Raw genomic sequence first — 10,932 nt, 5'->3', positions numbered from 1 at the left:
TCGATTGATCATGTTCTGAAAATGATAAACACAAAACAAAATGCACGCACAATCATTAAATTGCACACAGTTACAGTTTAACTGTAACGGTGTTCCTCCCCCTCTTCATACGAAGAGGAGTAGTGATTCGACCAACATGCAGCGGGTTGTGAATACATAATGATACTTTATTAACAAGACGAAACTAAACACACGAAGAACACTTGATAATTTTACAAAACAACAAAACGAAGTAGACAGACCTGAACGAGAGTACTTACATAAAACACGAAGCACGTAGAAACAGGTACAGACTATAACAAACGAACGAACAAACGCTACAGCCCCGTGTGGTGCGCAGACACAGACACGGACGACATTCACCCACAAACAAACAGTGAGAACAACCTACCTTAATATGACTCTCAATTAGAGGAAACGCCAAACACCTGCCTCTAATTGAGAGCCATACCAGGCAACACTTAAACAAACATAGAAACAGAAAACATAGACTGCCCACCCAAAACTCACACCCTGACCATCAAACACATACAAAACAACAGAAAACAGGTCAGGAACGTGACATTAACTGTTCTTCTTCATGGTTGAATTACATTTTATTATATTTTAATTAAGTTTTTAAAAAAAATGCTTCCCTGTGTGTTTTCTGACCAGATGTCTGACACCGTTTTCCCGTTACCAGTGTGTCAATGTCTGGTTTTAGGTCCTGTGCTGAGGCAATGCGTAGAACAGCATGGAGGTTGTCATCCGTGAGGCGTGATCTGTGCTTGTTTTTGTTCAGATTCATTATGGAAAAAAACTGTTCGCACAGATAGGTGCTCCCAAACATGGACAGAACACGGGCAGCATGAAGTCGAAGCTGTGGCATCAAACCAGGAGGCAGCAGACGGTAAAAGTCCTGGATTGTAGCATCCTGAAACTTTGCTCTCAGGCCACTGTCGCTTTGAAGCTCAATTAGCTCCATCTGAAGGTGTTGGGGTGCAGTGCAGACATCGGTGGTTAAAGGATTGGCAAAGATGTCAAAGCCAGACTGTTGTGCTCTGAAGTCAGAGAAGCGCCGATCAAACTCAGTCTTTAACCAGCTCAGTTTGGTAGCCAACTGAGCACATGAAAAAGTCTCAGGAAATGAGGCTGACATGCTCTGACAAACAGGAAAGTGAACAAAATTGTCCTGTTTCACTTGCCACATCCATAAGTCCAATTTACGCTGGAAAGCCGTGATCGTGTCGGACATCTGCGTGATGACTTGTTTGCATCCCTGCAGCTTCTGATTCAGCTGGGCGAGATGGTCGGTTATGTCACACAACACAGCAAAGTCACACATCCACTTTGGATCTGATAGTTCAGACATGAGTTTTCCTTTACTCTGCATAAAAAGAGCAATGTCTTTCCTGAGCTCGAAAAATCGCTTGAGGACTTTGCTCCTACTCAGCCACCGCACTTCTGTATGGTACAGCACATCCCCGTGTTCCGAGCCCATCTCCAGCAAAAACTGCTGGAACTGACGGTGATTCAGGCCACGCGCCCGAATGAAGTTCACTGTTTTCATGACTGTGGTCACAATGTCCTCCATCCCCAGCACCTTCCCACACAAAGCTTCTTGATGGATAATGCAATGATACGTTATCAAAGGCATGTGACAGTTCATTTTTTGCATTTTCCCCTTCATTAGTCCAACCAAGCCCACTTTTCCTCCACACATTGCCGGTGCACCGTCTGTAGTTAATCCTACCAAGGTTTCCCACTGCAATGCATTTTTACTTACGGACTTCTCTACCGCATCAAAAATGTTCTGTCCCGTCATGGTCCCATGCATTGCAGCCACATCCAACAGCTCCTCAGTGATAGAGAGGTCCGACTTTACGCCTCTAATAAAAATTGATAACTGCGCTGTGTCCGTGTTATCTGTGCTTTCATCAACAGCTAATGAAAAAGCTGTGTAGCTGCGTGTCTCCTCGGCCAGCTGTGTTGTAAGATTTTCTGCTAGTTCCTTCACTCGGTCGGCGATGGTGTTTCTTGATAAACTGACATTTTTAAAAGTCTGTAACTGGTGTAACACACCTGCTCACAGACCTTCAGCATGCACTGCTTCAAAAACGCTCCCTCTGAAAAAGACTTGGAAGCGTGGGCGATTTCTTCAGCCACAATGAAGCTAGCTTTCACCGCGGCCTCGTTTTTGGCTGTGGATTTCATGAACAAACTCTGCTGCGACCGCAGTTTGCCTTTTAATTCTTGGGCAATTTGTTGCTTTTTTTGAAGGCTAGCTTTAGCGTACTTAGCTCCGTGTTTGGTGTCAAAATGTCGACGCAGATTGTACTCTTTGATAACCGACACCGCCTCGTAACACAAAAGACATACCGGTCTTTCTCCTTGAAGCACAAACAAGTATTCACCTTCTCATCTTTCTTGAAACAGTCTTCCGTCTGCATCAACTTTTCTCTTTCTGGACATTTTGGGATCATTATTTATATCTCAATTCCACTCGTTGGCATGGACACTGCCGTGGCTAGCGTAGTCGAAAGGCATTGTGGGAATGTAGTTTTTGGTCAAAGCACGCTCTTAATTTATTTTTTGGTATTTATTTTTAGACACTCAAAACTTTTAAGCTCTCGCGGGCCACATAAAATGACCTGGCGGGCCTTGAGTTTGACACATGTGCTCTAAACAATACTTTTAAAATAAATTGGATTCTGAAGTATGTTAACATCTCTAGGGTATGTGGGACGTTAGCGTCCCACCTCATCAACAGCCAGTGATACTGCAGGGCGCCATATTCAAAACAACAGAAATCCCATAATTTAAATTCCTCAAACATACAAGTATTTTACACCATTTTAAAGCTACACTTGTTGTAAATCCAGCCAAAGTGTCCGATTTCAAAAAGGTTTTACGACGAAAGCAGACCAAACCATTATGTAAGGTATGAGCCAAGTCACAGAAAAAGACAGCCATGTTTCCAGCTAAAGAGAGCATTAACAAAAAGCAGAAATAGAGATAAGATTAATCATAACCTTTGATAATCTTCATCAGATGACACTCATAGGACTTCATGTTACACAATACATGTATTTTATGTTCGGTAAAGTTCATATTTATATCCAAAAATCTGAGTTTGAAAAGCCTGAGAAAATGCATAGTGCCACATTAAAATGAATGACTATGAAAATTACTATAAAATCAAACTTTCATTAAATCACACATGAAAAATATCAAATTAAACACTGGTTGTGAATCCAGCCAACATGTCAGAATTCAAATAGGCTTTTCAGCGAAAGCATACGATGCTATTATCTGAGCATAGCACCATTGTAAACAAAAGAGAGAAAACATTTCAACCCTGCAGGAGCGACACAAAACGCAGAATAAAAATATAATTCATGCCTTACCTTTGACGAGCTTCTGTTGTTGGCACTCTAATATGTCCCATAAACATCACAAATGGTCCTTTTGTTCGATTAATTTCGTTGATATATGTCCAAAATGTCCATTTATTTGGCGCGTTTGATCCAGAAAAACACCGGTTCCAACTTGCTCAAACATGACGACAAAATATATCAAAGGTTACCTTTAAACTTTGCCAAAAAATGTCAAACTACTTATGTAATACAACTTTAGGTATTTTTTTTACGTTAATAATTGACAAAATTGAAGACGGATGATATGTGTTCAATACAGGATTAAAACGATATGTAGCATGCCTTCTGTTTGATTGAAACGCATGTCTAGGACACCAGGAGTGCCTCGACTTCAAGATGGCCGTATTTCTTCATTACACAAAGGAATAACCTCAACATATTTCTCACGACTGTTGACATCCAGTGGAAGTCGTAGGAACTGCAAGCAAGTTGCTTAGAAATCTGGTTCCCCAATGAAAACTCATTGAAAAGACAGTGACCTCAAAAAAAAAAAAATCTGAATGGTTTGTCCTCGGGGTTTCGCCTGCTAAATAAGTTATGTTATACTCACAGACATGAAACTTCAGAGTGTTTTCTATCCAAATCTACTAATAATGTGCATATCTTATCTCCTGGCGATGAGGAACTGGCAGTTGAATTTGGGTATGTTTTTCATCCAAACGTGAAAATGCTGCCCCCTACCCTAGAGAAGTTAAGAACCAGAAACGTATTTGGAATGTCTTCACTAAGTATTTATTTGACTGTTGGTGGTTTAGAATTTTTGCTTCAATGTAATTTTGATAAAATCCCAGTAAAGTTGGCAAAATTTCATAAGCAGGCAATTTTAACTTGGATGTTAGCGTATAAACACTATTTTTCCCCTCACAGATACTTTTTATGGAACAAAGATATACGATTTAAGAATAGGTCTTTTTTTTCATAACTGGTTTGAGAATAAAATTATTTTGGTTGGTCAGTTACTGAATAAGGATGGATATCTACTCTCATATGGGGAATTTCTTGATAAGTTTAAAATTCCAATAACCCCGAAAGAATATGCAATTGTTTTTGATGCGATTCCAAGGGGGGTTGTCTCTTTTAAATTCCTCTGTGGTTAATGTAAGTAACATAGATTTACATGAAAATATATTAATTGGCAATATTAACATCAAAGATAAATGTAGTAATAAACAGATTGGGAATATTGTTTGTGATACTACAATTCCCTCAGCAAGTTTATTTTGGTCAGATATCTATGGTGATATACAATGGGGGAAAGCATGGAAAATTGCTAACAAATATTATATCAGTAACAAAGGAAGTCGATTTAAAATGTTATACTTAGAATTTATACTGTAAAACATGTTTTGGAAAGATTCAAGCTGTCACAACCGTCGTATGAATAGTTAGACTGTAAACTCTCCTTCCAGACCCACATCAAAAACATCTCCAATCCAAAGTCAAATCTAGAATTGGCTTCCTATTCCGCAACAAAGCATCCTTTACTCATGCTGCCAAACATACCCTTGTAAAACTGACCATCCTACCAATCCTCGACTTCGGTGATGTCATTTACAAAATAGCCTCCAAAACCCTACTCAATAAATTGGATGCAGTCTATCACAGTGCCATCCGTTTTGTCACCAAAGCCCCATATACTACCCACCACTGCGACCTGTACACTCTCGTTGGCTGGCCCTCGCTTCATACTCGTCGCCAAACCCACTGGTTCCAGGTCATCTACAAGACCCTGCTAGGTAAAGTCCCCCCTTATCTCAGCTCGCTGGTCACCATAGCAGCACCTACCCGTAGCACACGCTCCAGCAGGTATATCTCTCTAGTCACCCCCAAAACCAATTCTTCCTCTCCTTCCAGTTCTCTGCTGCCAATGACTGGAACGAACTACAAAAATCTCTGAAACTGGAAACACCTATCTCCCTCACTAGCTTTAAGCACCAGCTGTCAGAGCAGCTCATAGATTACTGCACCTGTACATAACCCATCTACAATTTAGCCCAAACAACTACATCTTTACCTACTGTACTTATTTATTAATTTATTTTGCTCCTTTGCACCCCATTATTTCTGTCTCTACTTTGCACTTTCTTCCAATGCAAACCAACCATTCCAGTGTTTTTTTTTTTGTTTTTATTTTACTTGCTGTGTTGTACTCACTTCGCCTCCATGGCCTTTTTATATTTTTATTTATTTATACATATATCTGTTTGCTTTCACCTCCCTTATCTCACCTCACTTGCTCACATTGTATATAGACTTATTTTTTTTATTTTTTTCACTGTATTATTGACTATATGTTTGTTTTTACTCCATGTGTAACTATGTGTTGTTGTATGTGTCGAACTGCTTTGCTTTATCTTGGCCAGGTCGCAATTGTAAATGAGAACGTGTTCTCAATTTGCCTACCTGGTTAAATAAAGGTTAAATAAATTTTTAAAATTTTTAAAAAAAGACCAAGGCGCAGCGTGAGTAGAGTTCCACATTTTAATAATAGTGAAACTTCCAATAACAACAAAGATATAACGATCGTGAACCACGTAGCGAACATAGGCACTCACACAAAACAATATCCCACATCGCAGGTGGGAAAAAGTTCACACTAATAAGTATGATCCCCAATTAGAGGTAACGATTATCAGCTGCCTCCAATTGGGAACCATACACACACACCAACATACAAATATAATACCTAGAAACTTCCCTAGTCACGCCCTGACCTAAAACACCATAGAGAACCCCGAGGGCTCTCTATGGTCAGGGCGTGACACAAGCTGAATATTGAATATAACAGATTTCTGTGGAATGGAGAAGGAGACCATTTTGCATTTGTTTTTTACCTGTATTTATAGCAGAATGTTTTGGATTGAAATACAGAATTTTGTTACAAAAAAAGTTAGGTACTATAATGGTTTTGATATAATTATTTATTTCAGAAATTCTAACAATAATAGGTACATTTCATATTCACAAATGCAAATGGTCTAAATCAAAACCTAACTTTGTTTCAATTTATAAATGAGTTTAAACAATATGGCACCACTTTAACTAAAATGAAAAACAAAAAGGCAATTAAAACTTGTTGTATTATTAATGAATATGATTTGTTTGTTTAGGATTCCTGGCAATGTAAAAAGTTTTATTATGCTTGTTTGTTCTTTTGTTTGATGATATTTGTTCATTAAAAAAAGAGAAAAAAGAAAGAAAAAAAGAGTGCCCTGTAAAAGTTGAGGTCATATTGAACAACTACCAGAGAGAAGCTTCTCTACATAGGAATTGCATACCATATTTTTTCCATATATCAAAATAATACTTTATTGTCAATCAGCAACTTCTTACTTAGATAAGGCCTCAACTTGGCCCCAGTTAATGGCTGAAAATAACTTATTTCAGTGGCAATGAGTTACACTGAGTGTATAAAATATTAAGAACACCTGCTCTTTCCAGGACATATGTTGACCAGATGAATCCAGGTTAAAGCTATAATCTCTTATGGATGTCACTAGTTAAATCCACTTAAATAAGTGTAGATAAAGAGGAGGAGAAAGGTTAAAAAGTATATTGTAAGGCTTGAGACAATTGAGACATGGATTGTGTATGTGTGCCATTCAGAGGGTGAATGGGCAAGACAAAATTTACGTGCCTTTCAACGGGGCATGGTAGTAGGTGCTAGGGATACCAGTTTGTGTCAAGAACTGCAACGCTTTTTACGCTCAAAAGTTTCCCGTGTGTATCAAGAATGGTCCACCACTCAAAAGACAATACAGCCAATTTGACACAACTGTGGGAAGCATTGGAGTCAACATGGGCCAGCATCCCTGTGAATGTTTTGTACACTCAGTACATTAATAGTATTGGTACCGTGTTCTTGCCATAACCTGTAGAGCTGGAGCAGCCTGCGAGGCAGGGGGAGGTGTAGGTGATGCCATTGTCTGAACACACAGGGTTCCACTCCCCAGCCAAGCAGGAGCAGTCTCTGTTACACTCTGACAACAGGCTGCCATCGTACACCAGGAGACCTGGGGGACAGAGAAAATGGCTGGTAATAATGATGTTTAAATAATTGTTGCTGAACTATCATTGACATAGGCACAGTGACAAAACAGCCAGGAATCCTGGCTCAGTAACAACCATACTGTATATTCCCACAAGAGGGAGCACCGGCACAAGCCCATGTGTGTTTTGGTCTAACTCTCCCTCATATTCCACTGATCAAAACTTTTGTTTTTATCAACCCACCCGCCAACCAATCAGATGTCATATTTACTCGTTGTAGGACACGGTCAGACCAGCCACCTGAACGTTGTCACACTTAGTGCCAGACTGCAGAGGGAGGAGGAGGTAGGCCATGAAGGAGGGGACGAAAGACAGCTGGGCTCCAGACACCGTCTAGCTTATACCTCTTCATTAGTAGACCTTCCAGGAATGTCCCCACCGCACCCACAGGAAGGTTCAACTCACCTGGAAAAGTTATACTCACACATCTATAGTGCTACCAGTGTGCTGGAGTTTCATATCAACTCATGTTCAACAAACCTACAGGGGATGGGAGAGAACAAAAAAAGTGTATTTAATGCCATTCAACATCAGTACTGACAGGAGGGAACATTTCAGTTGGAGCATGTCCAGGTTTCTATGGCTTCGTTGAGACAGGCAGCCCAATTCAGCCATTTTTTTTAGTAATTTGTATTTTGACCAATCAGATATGCTCTGAAAAAGAGCTGATGCGAAAATATCTACTGTGATTGTTCAAAAGACCAATTAGTGGAACAAATATCATATTTGGGCTGCCTGTCTAAACGCATCCCTTGTCTCTCTGTCTCTGACCCAAACTTGGAGTTGGCCCTAGGAGCCCAATTCTTCACCAAACTGGACCTCCGCAACGCTTAAAATCTGGTGAGAATCAGGGAGATGAGTGGAAAACTGCCTTTAACACTCCCAGTGGTCACTGAGTATCTAGTCATGACCTTCGGAATATCTAACTCACCAGCAGTCGTTCAGGCATTGATCAATGACACTCTTAGGGAAATGTTGAATCGGTTCGTCTTTGTTTACCTCGACGACATCCTGATCTTCCCCAAAAACTCTTCTGGAACACATACAGCCCTGTCCCACCTCACTTAAGCAGGTTTTTGCTGGAATCCCGAGGCTGACAGGGCATTCATAGAGCTCAAGGGACGTTTCACCTCCGGACCCTTCCTCGTTCATCCTGATCCTACTCGTCCCTTTGTGGTAGAGGTGGAGGCCTCGGACACCGGAGCTGGGGCGGTCCTTTCACAGCAAACGAGGAGGACAAGAAACTGCACCCATGCACCTTTCTCTCCAAGCAGTTCTCGACCAGCGGAAGGCAACTACCACGTAGGCAACCGGGAGCTCTTGGCAGTTAAGTGGGCCCTTGAGGAGTGGAGACACTGGTTGGAACCACTGCTTCATCTTCTGGTCTCTTCTCTGCGCCTGGGTCCAACCTTACCACGTCACAGTTATAGCATCTCTTAATCCCTTCTCTTAACATGTATGGCCCCAAAACATAATCAAGCAGCTGACCAATTACGCAAGACTTTAGTTCTAAGTTAACTGAGATTAATCAACAACTGGATACATTTCTTTATTTCTAAAGTAAAACTATCCTCCGCATTGGAGTATCTCTACAAGTACAAGTTTAACCAGTATTTCAGTTGTTTTACCGTCCCATGAAGAAGTGTGGCAGGCCTGTGAGGAAGGATCCTACAGCCATGAGGAAACAGCCCATAGCAATGAGCCTGGGCCGGTGCAGCTTCGCCCCAAAATGGCTGACCACAGCCAGGAACAGCAGGTTACCTGCAAGAAACCACAACACTACAGTAGCCAGGAATCGCAAATTATAAACACAGTTAAAAAAAAAAAACTAAAAATGGCATATCAGTTTGGATACTAGGCTGCAACAACATAGCAATGTTAGGGGTTTGACAGTAGAGTTATGGACAATCGCCAGTCAATCAATTAATAGGAACAACTATAAAAATGGACAGTATTGAGAGCAGACTCTGATTGAACCACAACAAAAAATTTATCATACTGTAGTTTGTATCTGGTTTTAAATACATGAATTTTCAAGCAACTCAATGTTATTGTTGAAACCCATCTCAAAGCTGCCGTCTATGAGTCCAATGAGAGAGCTGGACAGGTCAAAGTGTCTCTCTGAGTGATGGCACTCTTCATGTAGGTCCCTGACTGAGCTTTGGTGAAGGAGGCGAATGACAGGGCCACGATGAACTGCTGACAAACACAAGAGAGAGAACATTAGTGTGTGTTTGTCCATGTGTATGTGCATGCGTCGATGCGTGTGCAGACAGAGTGCATGTGTAGCTGAGCTGGCCTGCAATAGTAAAAAGAACGGACACAAGTTTACTCTGCAAAGTTCTGCCTCTTTCTTTATATGGAGAAGGTTTTTTTTCTCTTGTTCAATTGTCTATTTTCTTGTTAGTACTTTGAAAATATTCCCATCAAACAAGTGCACACTTTAAATTACACAACATAAATGCACTTTACCTAAAGCAGAATTCAAAAATGTTCCACAAATAACCCTGTCTTAGTGTATGGTTTCACATGAAAACCACATTGTATTTCACATTCATACAATAGAAACTAAATAACTGAATGTTTTTCTATATACCGCTACATTATAGAAAACTGACAACAATACATTCAGCTTTAAGATAGTGGCACCTATAGAAAATCGTCTCTCTCACTGTATGCACTAAAAGTCCACCAGACTGAGCGTGCTCGGCCAGTTTACCAGCTAGTGAGCACAATTTTACACAAAACCAATAACATGTCAAACGAACTCAGAAATCCCTAACAAATGGATTCTTTATAAAAAATCTTCTAGACAAAATCCAGTACAAGTAAGCTACTCAGTAAAAAATAGTCTCTGTGACTCATAAATCGTTTTTTACCTCAGCTAGCATCAAGCTAACATATACTCTCACTCAATGTAAATCACGTTCCTCACTCAGTTCGACACAAAGCAAAACCTTTCCTAACGTGATAATATCTTGACAAAGTTGTTAAATAGCATGTTATTACATATTGTGAATATATTTGAACGTTTGGAAGTTCTGTTACATGCCTGTAATAGTAAAAAGAACAGACACAGTTTACCTCTGTAAAGTTCTGATCCTTATTCTGCAGAATGGTGAGCGCTTGGCCAGAACTTGCTGTTTCTCTTGCTACAACAGTGCAACAGCGCCATCTATTGGCCTGATGGACTGCTAACGCTAAAGTATGAAGAAAATACAATTTAGATTAATTAAGACAAATACATAAACAAATTGGGGGGGGGGGGGGGGGGTATAATAAATGGGTGTCTGTTTTTAGTGGCTTTGTTTTCAACCCATTACACATGCACTATTGTACATGTGCATTTTAAAGCATTATTAAGAACCTTGAGTGAGGAACTGCAGGGCGTTTACTCAAAAACCACATGAATTTCACATGTGAACATGGGAAGTGTTCCAAAAACATGTTTTCAGGTAATATTATG

The 10,932-nt window shown here is 40.2% G+C and overlaps 1 long non-coding RNA gene across 1 annotated transcript; it reads right to left on the bottom strand.

The window, feature by feature from the left end:
• Positions 1-5,931: 5,931 nt before the first annotated feature.
• LOC129868758 (uncharacterized) lies at positions 5,932-10,621 on the bottom strand. The gene is made up of 3 exons (XR_008761808.1): positions 10,551-10,621; positions 7,678-9,665; positions 5,932-7,429 (listed from the first exon to the last, which is right to left on the bottom strand). It is a non-coding gene; the product is annotated as an uncharacterized LOC129868758 (long non-coding RNA).
• Positions 10,622-10,932: the final 311 nt, after the last annotated feature.

This window comes from Salvelinus fontinalis, chromosome 13 (assembly GCF_029448725.1).
Source record: "Salvelinus fontinalis isolate EN_2023a chromosome 13, ASM2944872v1, whole genome shotgun sequence".
Lineage (NCBI taxonomy): Eukaryota > Metazoa > Chordata > Actinopteri > Salmoniformes > Salmonidae > Salvelinus > Salvelinus fontinalis.
This window is presented reverse-complemented; position numbering and strand designations above follow the sequence as displayed.